General features: G+C 40.6%; 1 protein-coding gene across 2 annotated transcripts in view; it reads right to left on the bottom strand.

Moving 5' to 3' along the window:
* xkr6a (XK, Kell blood group complex subunit-related family, member 6a) overlaps positions 1–14288 on the bottom strand; it is a 405072-nt gene that overhangs the window by 323030 nt on the left and 67754 nt on the right. The window lies entirely within an intron of this gene.

Raw genomic sequence — 14288 nt, 5'->3', positions numbered from 1 at the left:
AAAAGCATAAAACTGTTTGAAAAATTACAGTAACATTAACTTGTTGCAATTATGAGGGTTAAAAGATTAGATTTTGAGACTGTAGTTTCCAATTTAATATGGCCATTTACCTGGTCTGCAGTCTGCGAGGTAGTAAACCTGGATTTGATTGTTAGAGTTCAAAAGAAGATTCTGACTGTTTTACTGCAAAGAACATGCAACATATTCGCACTTGGAAACAATGGCAGTAGTCTCTTATGACTCTTATTTCTGAAAACTGAAGGAAGTGCCTGAAAATGGAAAAATTGGGATAGGAAGCCCCCTTTGGAAGTTAGGATCAACTGTGGACACTTTGCTTTCAAGATTTTAATTCCATGGAATATGCAATTTGAGCTAAGCATACAAGAAGAATGTTTCTCTCTGTAGTTTAACATATAAGCTATCTACAGCAAGGAAAGTGATGTTTAATTGATCACACTTTTATTCATTGTTGCAGTAGAAGCTTTAAAACATGAATTCTTTTTATGTGATTCTTTCAGCCAGGAACCAGAAGTTTGCTTCCCTTTTCAAAAGTTATCACTGTGGAGATCATAACAAAATATTATAGTCTATTTAAGCATCTCTTACATCAGCAATTAATATTGATAATCCAGCTGATATGTGATATCAAAAATCAGATATTCACTCTTAGTTTCTAGCTTTGTGACTGATAGTAAAATGGAGAGCAATACTGGACGTAGACTAACTAATACTGCAACTGACAACAGAAGACTGAGGAGCTCATTTACATTCATTGAGATCGTGATTGATTTGCACCATGGCAAACTCCTTGATGTTTGCATGTATCCAAACTCTATATGCTTTCATTGTCTCCTGCAGATCCTCATAACTGAGGAGTCCAGCATGGGATCGCATGTGCCACTGTCAGGGAACCTGCAGCAGGGGTTGACATCAGTGGGAACAGAAAATCCACCAATAGGCAGGGCTGGAGATTTCTGCCCATTATTCTGGTAAATCTACTTTGCAATCCCTCAAAAGCTAGTACATCATCCCTACAAATAGCAGATCCCTACAAGTGGCCAGATTTGCATAATATTCCAGTTGTGGTCTAACCAGCGCTGTGTGTCAGAATCATGACCTTTGCCCCACTATATTCTGGCCCTCTAGATATAAAGGCCAGAATTCTGTTAACATTTTTGAATATTTGCTGCACCAATGTATCTAGACTTCAAAGTTTCCTTGTAACTTTGCTGCTTTTTACTATTTAGAAAGTACTCAATTCCATCCTTTCTAGGCCCAAAGTGGGATAACTTCACATTTTCCCACATTGAAATCCACTTGCCTTGGTCCCTTTTTTCCATCTAAAGGATCAATTTGAAAATTGAGCAAATTTCAGATAGATTAGGCATTTGCAATGTTCTCAACTACTTTGAAATTATGGAATGGAAATCATCTGGTCCTGGACACACTTCCATCATTACTGTTATTTTTCTTATGTTGATTTAGAATGAGCACCTGCCCTTGAATTAGTAATATGGAAATTTGACATGCTGCCAATTTCCTCTATTGTAAATTATGATGAAAATTATTGTAATATTTGTTAATTTTACCTCCATTGTAAATATTACCAGATATAAAAGGGATCCACATTTTCTGACCTTAATCTTCCTAGTTATAAAAAAAAATCATTTTCAAATCCCTCAAGTTTCTTCTCATGTTCTTTTAGTTGTTGTGTTTTGTCAATCTGTGTGTTCTTTCAATTGTTCCCATTTGCCAGGATCTGTGGTATATTTTGCACTTTTGCATCCTGTTTTAGCTTTCAGTTGTCTCTTACCTCTTCAGCCATATACAGCTGTCTTTCTGACAAGTGCAGCTTTTTACTTTTGAGGATATAAATTGGTTCAATATCACATTAAATTTATTTTTGAATACCTCCCACTCATCATCGGTTGCATTACCTGTAACCAGTGTACCCAATTTCACATAGATAGTCTTTATCTCATCCCATTGAAGTTAGTCTTTGTCAAACCCAGAACCATAGTAGCTGTTTCGTGTTTCTCCATTTTATGCACTGTGGGGTGGATTTTACACTTCTTTTTTGGGGGGATGAATTGGGGTGTGGGTGGAATTAACAACAGAGCTTAAAGTCCCAAAATGTGATTTATGCCAGCAAGATCTCCCATGCGATTGGCCCAGATCTCTATCAATGATGTAACGGGAATCCCAATGTTTGACATCAGGGTCCAGTTAAGAATTGAGGACAAATAAGATTAATAGTAAAACAAAGAGGATAGAAGGGGATTAATAAGTGCAGCTATCTGAAGGGATGTTTCGATATGTGAATTAGCATGCCAGTGGGAAAAACAAGTGATTACCTATGTGATTAGGGGAGAAACAATGCTGTAGCAGAGGTGACATCAAATTGAAGCGATAAGGGAATTGGTACTTATGTGCTAAAAGCCGAGTCCACAGGGTGGGTAACATCAAAGAGGAAAAGAACGATATATGCATAGCAAGATAACAGAATGAAGGGGCACAGTAGAAATAGTTGCCACCATAGCCACAGCCAGCTGCAGAAAACAGTTTCCCAAAAACAAGTTGTTAAAAGGTGGCTAGTTAAAATCTAAAACCCGAACAGAAAAGATCATGTCTTCACTGAAACTGAAGACAGTTTTCCTAAGTATGACAAATAACCTGTGAGTTGTATCTATCTGCTGCATTTAGCTCAGAGTTATATAATATTGGATGTTGTTTGGAGAAAAGAGACATTGCAGAGTTCAGGATATGTAGATGGTTGAAGAACAAAGGGGTCGCTTCATGAAACACTGTGTTTAGCCATCAGGATAGTTAAGTGGACTTTTGTAGCCTATCTTTTCATGTATATTTCTTGTAAGTTAATATTCTTTATTAATTGATCACAAAACAACTGGACTGTTCCTCCCTGGTTTACCTATCTTTCTCACATTATACCCCAAATTGAAAATAAACACCACTAAGAACTCGTGTTCCAAGTTGCCCTTCTGGGCTTTGGGATACCCTCACATTTAACATCAGCAGGGTTCTCAACAATCCCCATTGAATATATTTAGATATCACTAACAAGCCTTTACACCTGCTAATTCCCTACCCTTGTTTAGATTGTCCATTCGTATCAGCAAATAACAACAGCTCTTCCAGGGTGCGTATCTGAAGAGCAGAACTCCAGAGTTCAGCTGAATGCATTGCTCAGGTGGGTGAAGAGATCATGCCTATGCTAATAGTTCATTCTAACATTACAGTTCTTTCCTGTCCTGGTAGTAATGCCAGAGTACTATGGAATTGAATCCTTCCTTCTGTTTGTAGTTTTAAATTATCTGCATTTGTATCTCTGGCTGTTAGAAATAAGGTATAGATTTAAGCGGGTTTAATTTAGTGTGTGTGGAAAGGGGGGGAAGACTCTAATTAGTTTAACATTAGACAAAGGTGTTTGCATGTATATGAGATTTGGTTTCAGTTCAAACTATCTCTTGTGCTGAGAGTTTACAGCATGAACATAAGTGCATTGGAGAAAGAAATAGTTATTGCTTAGCATCCAGAGGTACCTTAAGAGTAGGAAAGCTTTTTGAATTTAGTTTCAGGTAAATTCGTAGCTAATAGAAGCCAGAAGCAGAATGAGCTCCACAGTGAGAGAGGGAACATCTCGCAACTTTATTAGAAGAAAAGCAATACAATGGAGGTAAGGAGAAGGAAGCAAGTTCCAGAAATCTAAAGAAAAGTTGGTTATGGAAACCAGAGAATGAAGAGAAGTTCTGAAGTTTAAAGAACAAAGTGAACTTGAACTGGGTACTGTTTATTGAGGTTACAGACAGAGCTGAGGAATTAGCTAATGAGAAGCCAGAGAAGAAATTCTAAGGTTTATGATATCTTGTACAGCCTGTGAAGTGATAGTTGAAGCAACTGTAAAACAATTGGTGCCTAGATCTCAGCGTTTGTGTAAAAACTTGAAAGCATTCAAGACAAAGGAAACTTGTAAAATCTGGAAGCAGATCCTTGTTGGGAAACGTTGAGAAAAAAAAATATTGTTTGAAAGAAGATTCTAAACCACATCTTCTTGATAGTGGAGTTTGGAATCACTTGTGTGGAAGCTGGAGTCCAGTGAGAAATGTTGGCTCATGGTGTAGTAATCATCTAGGGGGATTTGAGGAGAAATCCACTGATGTTCACTTGGTTCAGAGGGGTGTGTGCATGACCACAGTCAGTCTGGGGACTTAAAGGAACTGTGTGTTTACTGAACCATTATAGCATATGTTTTATAACTCACATACATGTGAATATAAGTGGAAATGAAGGAGCATTGTATTACAGTCAAGCTGTTCATTTTAATAATTTTCTTGTTGTTAAAAGCAGTCTTGTGACTCTGTTCATCTACATTTTCTACCAAAAAAGCAAAAGTTAATCTTTTGAGCCAGTGTTCCACTTGGTTCTTTCCCATCTAGTAGTATCAATGTGGATCATAACACTTCCCACATCCCTCCTTCGCCATACTAATCTGCTGATCTCTGTCAATTTACACATGGCTTGAGTATTAACCCACATATGGTAACCCCTTAAAATCCGTTTCTTAAATTTGGTTCTAAGTTCGTAGTCATCTCCAAACAGAAACTCTTGCCTACGCAGCCCTACATTTTTGGTCCTAATATGGACCAAAATGACTGAACCTCCCCTCTGATACACTTTCAAACCAATTAGAAGTTTCCCTTATCTTGGGACCGGGTAAACAGCACACAATACAGTAATCAATTTACAAAGGATGGTTGCAATCTGTTCTGGTAATTATTGAATGTCCTATTACTAACTTGTAGGATGTTCAATAATTTGCTGCACCCATCTCCAGCTCCTCAAAAACCGTGTTAAGGAACTGGAGCTGGAGCTGGAGCAGGATGAACTTCGGATCATTCGGGAGGCAGAGGTGATCAGGGATTTGGAGACTCCAAAAAATGAAAATAGGTGGGTGACAGTGAGAGGGGCTGGGAGGAAGCAGCCAGTGTGGGAATCCCCTGTAGTTGTTCCCCTCAGCAACAAGTATTGGGGTTTGGATATTGTTCGGGGGGGTTGGGTGTGAAATGACCTACCAGTAGTAATCCAGAGTGACTGGACCTCCAGCACTGAGTCGGTCCCTGTGCCTCAGAGGGTAAAGGGAGGAGAGCAGGAGGGCACTAGTAATTGGGGACGCGATGGTTAGAGGAACTGATAGGAGATTCTGCAGCACCAAAAGAAACTCATGTATGGTATGTTGCCTCCTGGGTGCAAGAGTCCGTGATGTCTCAGACCATGTTTTCAAGATCCTTAAGAGGGAGGGGGATCAGTCGCAGGTTGTGGTGCACATCAGTACCAATGATGTAGGTAGAAGGGATGGAGATTTAAGACAGGAATTTAGGGAGCTATGATGGAAGTTGAGAGGCAGGACAAAGCATGTTGTCATCTCTGGTTTGTTGCCAGTGCCATGTGTTAGTGAGTTGAGGAACAGGGAGAGAGTGCAGATTAACATGTGGCTGCAGGGATGGTGTAGGAGAGAGGGTTTCATGTACTTGGATAATTGGAGCACATTCTGGGGAAGGTGGGACCTGTACAAACAAGATGGTTTGCACCTGAACCAGAGGGGCACTTAATACCCTGGGAGGGAAATTTGCATTGGCTTTTGTGGCAGGGGGATGGAGGGGGGTGCAGGGGGCAGGGGGGGAACTAATTTGTCAGGGAGATGGGAAAATGAGATGTAATCCAAAAGCCAGTGTTGAGGGTCACAAGGTACTGAGGAAGGTATTAAGAAAGCAGGAGAGTACAGGCAGACAGGATGGTAGGTTGAAGTGTGTCTATTTCAATGCAAGGAGCATCAGGAAGAAGGTAGGTGAACTTGGAGCATGGATTGGTGCTTGGGACTATGATGTGGCCATTACAGATACATGGTTAGAACAGGAACAGGAATGATTGTTGGCAGTTCCAGGTTATAGATGTTTCAGTAAGAGTAGGAAAGACAGTAAAAGAGGTGGAGGAATTGCATTGTTAATCAAGGATAGTTTAATGGCTGCTGCAAGGTATTTCGAAGGCGATCTGCCTACTGAGGTAATATGGGTTGAAGTTAGAAGTAGGAAAGGATCAGTCACATTGTTAGGAGTTTTCTACAGGCCCCCAAATAATAATAGAGATGTGGAGGAGGGAATGGCAAAGCTGATTATGGATAAGTGTGGAGGTCATCATGGGTGACTTTAACTGTCCAAATATTGATTGGAACCTTTATAGCTTGAATAGTTTGGATGGGACACTTTTTGTACTGTGAGAAGGAGAGTTTCCTGACACAATGTGTGGATAAGCTGACAAGGGGTGGGACCACACTGGACTTGGTACTGGGTAATGAACCGGGCCAGTGTTTGATTTGTTTGTGGGAAAACACTTTGGAGATAGTGACCACAATTGGGTGTCCTTCATTATTGCAATGGAGGGGGATAGGGTCACATGGCAGGGCAAGGTTTATAATTGGGGCAGGGGTAATTATGATGCGATTAGGCAAGAATTAAGCAGCATAAGATGGGAACAGAAACTGTCAGGTATGGGCACAAACAAAAAGTGGAGCTTTTTCAAGGAACAAGTACTGCGTGTCGTTGATAGGTATGTCCCTGGCAGGCAGAGAGGAAATGGCCGAGTAAGGGAACCATGGTTCACAAAGGAGTTGAATGTCTTAAGAGGAGAAAGGAAGCATATGTAAGGATGAAAAAACAAGGTTCAGTTGGTCACTTGAGAGTTACAAGGTAGCTAGGAATGAGTTAAAGAAATGGCTTAGGAGAACTAGGAAGGGGCATGAAAAGTCCTTGGCAGGTCAGATAAAAGAAAACCAAGACTCTTTATTTTTACATGAGAAATAAAAGAAAGACCAGGGTGAGCTTAGGGCCAGTCTAGGATAGTAATGGGAACTTGTGCATGGAGTCAGATGAGATAGGTGAGGTGTTAAATGAACACTTTTCTTCAGTGTTCACCAAGGAGAGGGGCCATGTTTTTGAGGATGAGTGTATGATACAGGCTAATAGGATGGAGAAGGTAGATGTTCTGAGGGAAGATGTATTAGCAATTTTGAAAAACCTGAGGGTTGATAAGTACCCTAGGCCAGATGGGATACATCCTAGGATACCTTGGGAGGCAAGGGATGAGATTGTGGAGCCTTTAGCTTTGATCTTTGGGTCCTCACTGTCCATGGGGATTGTGCCAGAGGACTGGAGAGTGGCAAATGTTGTTCCTCTCTTCAAGAAAGGAAATAGGAATGACCCTGGTAATTATAGGCCAGTTAGTCTTACTTCAGTGGTCAGTAAGTTAATGGAAAAGGGTCCTGAGGGATAGGATTTATGACCATTTGGAAAGATGCAGTTTAATCCAGAAGTCAGCACGGTTTTGAGAGAGGTAGGTCCTGCCTCACAAATTTGATTGAATTCTTTGAGGAGGTAACTAAGTGTGTAGATGAAGGTAGAGCAGTTGATGTCATATACATGGATTTTAGTAAGGTGTTTGATAAGGTTCCCCATGGTAGGTTCATGAAGAAGATGAGGTAGGGGATAGAAGGAAATTTGGCCAATTGGATAAGTAACTGGCTATCTCATAGAAGACAGAGGGTGGTGGTGGAAGGAAAATTTTCAGACTGGAGGCCTGTTACCAGTGGTGTACTACAGGGGTCAGTGCTGGGTCCTCTGCGGTTTGTGATTTTTATCAATGACTTGGAAGAGGAGGCTGAAAGGTGGGTTAGTAAATTTGCTGATGACACCAAGATTGGTGGAATAGTGGATGAGTTGGAGTGCTCTTGCAGGCTGCAAAGAGACAGGGATAGGATGCAGAGCTGGGCCGAAAAGTGGCAGATAGAGTTTAATCCTGATAAATGCGAGGTGATTCATTTTGGTAGGACATACTTGAATGCAGATTACAGGGTCAACGGTGAGGTTCTGAAAAATGTGAAGGAACAGAGAGATCTTGGTGTTCATATCCACAGATCTCTGAAGGTTGCCACTCAAGTGGATAGAGCCATGAAGAAATCTTATAGTGTGTTAGCGTTTATTAACAGGGGATTTGAGTTTAAGAGCCATAGGATTACGCTGTAACTATTTTCTCACTGTTTTCTACTCACTTGCCAATAGCTAATAAAAAATTAGCCAATCAAATCAGCAATACATTGCTTAGAAAGAAGTCACCAGTCTTTTCTTGTCGGCAATGTTAACTCTGCAGGACATATGTCTGCTTAATGTACATGGAACGAAATTGATATTCCTTCTCCATTTTATGAAGCAAGAAAATAACATAGCACAAGATTTTATTCACACATTCTCATTACATTCAGGTGCTTGACCTGGTAATTACATAACCTGGGCAAGGCTTTGATCTTCACTGAAGTTTTTAATATTTTTGCTTTGCATTCATCACATTTAGGAATGGGCTTTAATTATTTAAAGCCATTACTCTGGAAGGTGTTACACTCCTGAAATCATACCAGCCTGTGCTGACTGCGTACTAGATTCAGCCATTCATACTATTATTGCCATATTTAGGGGGAAGTCCCACTCTTAATCAAGAGTCAAAAATAATAACTGAAGATGGGTCTGCTATTTATTATTTAATATTTAATCATTTATCACAGAAAACTGTATTACTTGGGCATTAAGACCATGATAGCAAGGCAGGTCATTATTGGCAAGGTAAAATGGGTAAAAGTGGCAACCTGTTTTACACCCCTTGTTTTCCCTTTCCATGAATGTAATGATTTTTTAAAAAATTAAAATGAGGCACAGCACCCGGCTTGTGCATCAAATCACTGAAATAAATGCTCTGGAGTTTACCAAAAGCAACCGGGTATCCTCTTTTAAGCTGAATAACTAATTGACAATTTGTTTCTGATGTCTCATTGTGAATGGTTCACTCAAAGAGCAAAGTTGAAAATCATACGCTGTGTATATCAGATGTTGGCTAATCTATGTGGAATTGTATTTCATAGCACTTTGCAATAGGATATTCAGCATCCAAATTCTAACACCACCACCAACCAATTAAGCTTTTCATTCACAGTATTGTCCATCCAAAGATGATTTGCTCTTCAATTCTGTTTGTTGCATGCCTTTCATGTAATGATTTATCAAATGCACTGAGAGAATGGGAGTAGGCATTTAGTATTCATAACCTGTGGAATTCTCTTCTCATTCTCCATTGACTCATCTCTTTTAAGACCAAGCTTTTGTTTACCTGTCTTAATATTTCCTTCTGTGGCTCAAATGGTAACACTCCGGTGAAATATTGAGATATCTTACCACATTCAGGATGATAAATAAATGTATGTTGTCTTAGTACTGGTGCTGTATTAATATGCGAGAAATATTAAGTTAGTTTTAACTATAACCCTGAATTACAGACATTATACTCTGAACTACCAAGGTGGGGGAATGCACAGGGAGAAGGGGCAAGATATCAAAGATGACAATCTGGCTGCAGCATATTTGGCTCCAAAAGTTGTCTTCTGCTTCCAAACAGATTTATAATGTAAATGAGGGAGGCAGACTTCACTTGGATGTGACCAGGGGCCTACAGATTACTCAAACAAGATATAGGTTTATCAGAGGAGGCATTAATTTATTAATGCACATTCTAGATTCCATGCAATTCAAACACTGAAGGATTATTTAATCTCGTTTAAAAAAAAAGAATGGGAACAAGATGGTTCAGGACAAAACAGGACCAAAATTGTGGACACATTCAGTGTCACCAAGATTACAGAACAGCTTTGAATAGGTATTTTATCCCTGTCACGATATCAAATCTTATAGTGCCACCTTCCCCATTTAATTACTAAAAATAAATCCAGTTTGTTAATCTGGAATCTGAATCTAGCTCAAGTGCATTTTATAAATTATAGTACTTCTGATGTGGCTTGCAGGGAAACAAGGTGCAGTTTCCAACACACAATTTGTCATTTTACAAGACTTGAAGGACGTAAGAATCACTGCAGGAGCAGAAAGTCACAGTGCTAGTCTCAAGTTTGTATGACACATCTGCCAAGAAAAGCAACACTGTTACGATAAGAGACTCATCAAAATATCCTAAAACACCATCACACTCTTAGCAGTAAGATGCAGTTATAACATGGTGCTATCATGGCTGTCCTGTCTACAAAGGAGATTTGATATTTTTTGAGGAACTAGGAAAATGACTTAATTCAGGACTAGTATTTTGTTTCTTCCTGCGATCCAGGTCTGATAAGTAAATATTCATGAATAGAAATCAGATATGAATCCAATTTTTAAATAGTCACAATGACAGCCTCTGCAATTTTAATTGATCTTATGAAAAGGATCTAGTTAATTTTTGGATTACCCAATATTTGCTTTGGGACATCTTCAAAAAGCACATACAAGTCAACTGTGCACTTCTGGGGCAAATACACTCCTTCATAGATACAAGTTAGCAGAAATAGCAATCATTTTCAATGACAATATGTGCATATAAAATTTTAAAAATAGAAAGCTACAAAGGAGGACGAATCAAATTTGCTTCTCTCCAATTCAGGAAGTTATCACTTCAGAAGCTTTTGACAAGCACAAAATTGCATTCAAACTTGGCAGAAGATTTCACTTCCTTCCATTGAAACAATCGGAATGAGAAATTTTAAAAAGCCTGTAAATTAATCATTCAAAACAGAAAGGATGCATCAACATGAGCTTAGACCAGAGAACAGGCCAAAGGTGCTAGACTTCTTGGCATGGTTATACAAGTCTAGAAGTGTACTGGATGAAGAAAACGCCTCAGAAAAACTGACGGGATATGAAGCAAGAGAGAAAGTGTGTCTCTAATGTATGATTAACTAATGTCAGTGCTACTTAATTAATTACATCATACATTAGCCAATGATAAGTCCAAAGACGACTTCTACTCCACCCTGGACACCATACTCTCCAACATTCCTAAGATAAGATCATTCTCCTTGGGGACGAGAATGCCAGGTTTGAAAGGACTCCCAACTCTGGAAAGGAACTATTGGAAAGAATTGGGAATTGCAACTTCAGTGGGGTTCTCCTGCTCATCAAATGTGTGGAACATCAGCTTGCAAATCACTAATGCACTATTCCACCAAAAAGACAAGTTCAAGACTTCCTGAAGACATCCACGATCAAAGCATTGGCACATGATCGGCTTCATCATCATCTGATCCAGAGACCAAAAGGACACCCTCATCTCCAAAGCAATGACCAGTACAGATGACTGACCACTGGCTCAACCACTCCTCGATATCCAAACTTCACCAAAAGCAGCGGAGAATGAAGAAACAGCTCCAGAAAAAGATCAACATTTACTGTCTTTAAGAGTCAAGCATACTAGTGAACTTCCAGCAATGTCTTCTCCAAAATCTCCAAAACATTCATTTTAATGGAGTGGAGGAAAACTGGAAAGAGCTCAATTTCTTTCCCATCTCAAAGTGTGTAGAAATCATTGGCTGTAGGATCAGGAAACATCAACACTGGTTCAACGAGAATGACCACATGATCCAAGACCTCATCAAAAGAGGAAAGCTCTCTACATCTGGCAAAATGACAGAACAGCAAGGCAAAGAGGAGAACTCACCAATCAGCAAATGTGGAGTTACAAAAATAGTACTAGGGAAATCAAGAACCAATGGTAGACTGTGAAAGTTGGTCCTTGCTGACAAGCACGACACCTGGAGCTTCTTCAGTGCCACCAAGGTAACATATGGACCCACTACCCTAGGTGCAGAGTAAGGATGGAATCCTCTTGAGACAGAGAAAACATCAACCTTCAAATGGAGAGAACACTTCAAAGAACTCCTACACCATGATGCAATCAGGGACAAGGACATGTTTGAGGAAATCCCCCAACTCCCAAAGACAAAGACAATCTTGGGACTCCCATGAAGCACAAAGTCAGCATCACTGTTAAACACGCGAAGAATGGAAAAGCTGCAGAAGTAAATGGGATTTCAGCGGAGAGTTTCAAACTTGGAGATCACCTGTCATCTCCATCATTGGGACAGGAAAGAAATTTCTGCTAGCCTCAGCAATGTCATCATTGCCATCTTTTTCAAGAAAGGAGACAAACTGGACTGTGGGAATTAGCAAGGAATCTTCTTTCCATTGCCTGAATCCACGCTAGCCACTTTCTCCCAGGTTCTGAAGAAATCCTTCTGGAAAGTCAGTGTGGCTTCCAACCAAACCGTGGAACAGCAGACCTGATTTTCATGGCTCAATAACTTCAAGAGAAATACCAAGAGCAACATCAACCACTATATGTGGCCTTCGTCGATTTGACCAAACCTTTTGATTCAGTTAATCAGGAGGCGCTATAGAAGGCCCTGTTAAAGGCCAGCTGTACAGGGAAAGTCATCAGCATCCTTTGGCTCCTCTAATGACATGGTAGTGACAGTCCCCATTGACGGAAATAAGACAGAAACCTTCAAGTTTAAGGCTAGAGTCAAGAAGGGATGTGTCATTGGCCCCACTCTTTTCTCTATCACTACCTCCTTCACCTTGTCAAGAAGGAGCTTCCCAGTAGAGTGGACATTGTCTACAGAATGGACAGAAAACTTTTCAACTTTAACCAGCTGAAATCCAAGAAGAAAATGATACTGTCATCGCACATGGAACTTTAGTATGCAGATGACTTCACCAGCTCTGTTCTCTCAGAAGAGAATATCCAAGCCATGTTTGACACCTTCACGGAAGCATACTGAAGATTCAGTCTCAACTTCAACCACAAGACGACTCAAGTCCTTCACTAACCTGCCCAGGGCAAGATCCAGTCTCTCTCCTCATCAAGGGCAATGGAGAAATCCTCCCAAATGTGGAATATTTCCCCTACCTGGGAAGCCAACCCTCATCTAATGACACCCCTGACATCATGGAGATCCAACATCATAGCCAATCTGCGAGTGCTGTCATCTTCAGATGCCTAAGAACGAGAGTCTTCGATGATTGACACCTGTGATACTAACATCCATGTGTACAAGGCAGTTGTCCTCCCAACTCTTCAACGTGGCTCAGAAACTTGGACCGCATACAGATGCCACCTCAAGGTCCCGGGGGGGGGGGGGGGGGGGGGGGGGCGGTGGTGGTACTAGCAATGCAACCTGAGATGGATTCTCAGCATCAGCTAGGAAGACAGGTGTACTAACATCAGCATCAAGGCCATGATCATCTGAGACCAAATCTGCTGGATTGGCCACATACTTCGGATGTAAGAGTCCCAACTGTCAAAGTAAATCTTCACCTAGCTCAAGGAAGGGTCCCAAACAAGAGGGCAAAGGGAGCACTTCAAAAGGCACCCTGAAGGCTGACTTCAAGAAATGCATCATAGACGTGAACACCTAGGAGACCCTTGCTTAGAAGACTCCTGCTTGGAGGAACCTCCTGATTTAAAGAGCACAATCCTTCCAGGATACCCGATGGCAAGAGTAGGCCCGGTAAAGAAGCTTGAGAAAGGAAGATCCAAGGACCGAACTGACCTGCCAAGTGTGCAAAGATGCAATTCTCATCAGCCATGCAAGGACTCAAAATCCATGCCCAGTAACATAGAATTTTTTAGGTGGACTATCATATATATTAGCATATCCCATCTATTAACACTTAACACTACACTTTCCCCAAGTATGCTATCCAATCTTCAACAACAATATGGAGCAAGCTCACTGTTTACAACTACAGCTTGCCACAGTATTCACAGTCCTCAGCATTTTTGCCAAGTGTGGAGTTTCTTCCTTTTCTCGGAGGACATCAGAATACGACAGCAATTAGCATCATTGCTGGCAAACAGAGTATAGCGTTCAAGATGAATGAACAAGGAAAATTAAGACCTTTCAACAAAAGACTCAAATACAACAAAACAGCACTGACCATTGGACTCTCCAGGACGAGAAGAGGGCTCACCATTTCAAGCAATGTGTTGTGCCTTTGAGGCCCAATGGGAAAGACTGGCACAAGATGAAAGATCTACAACTGCAGGTAAGACTGTTGCAGCCATATCATTCACTGCTGCTCCAAGATGGAAAAGGTATTGAACATCTGAGGTTTTAGTTAATACAAATGACAAGGAGAAAAAAGGCAACATTTCTGAACACTTCTCAGGAAGAGATGTCTTAATATTTTGGAAGGAACATCTATTTTCTGTCAGCAGTGGTAAGTGAGCCACACCACTGTCAGTGCAGAGCTGCTCCACTCTGGGCAATGGGAAGAATTGCTGAGGATATGTAGATAAAACAGCACCATCTTCTGTCTTAAGATACATTTTTTGTGTTAAATCAGGGG

Source organism: Carcharhinus amblyrhynchos, chromosome 7 (assembly GCF_965287045.1).
Source record: "Carcharhinus amblyrhynchos chromosome 7, sCarAmb.v2.hapA, whole genome shotgun sequence".
NCBI classification, from domain to species: Eukaryota; Metazoa; Chordata; class Chondrichthyes; order Carcharhiniformes; family Carcharhinidae; genus Carcharhinus; species Carcharhinus amblyrhynchos.
This window is presented reverse-complemented; position numbering and strand designations above follow the sequence as displayed.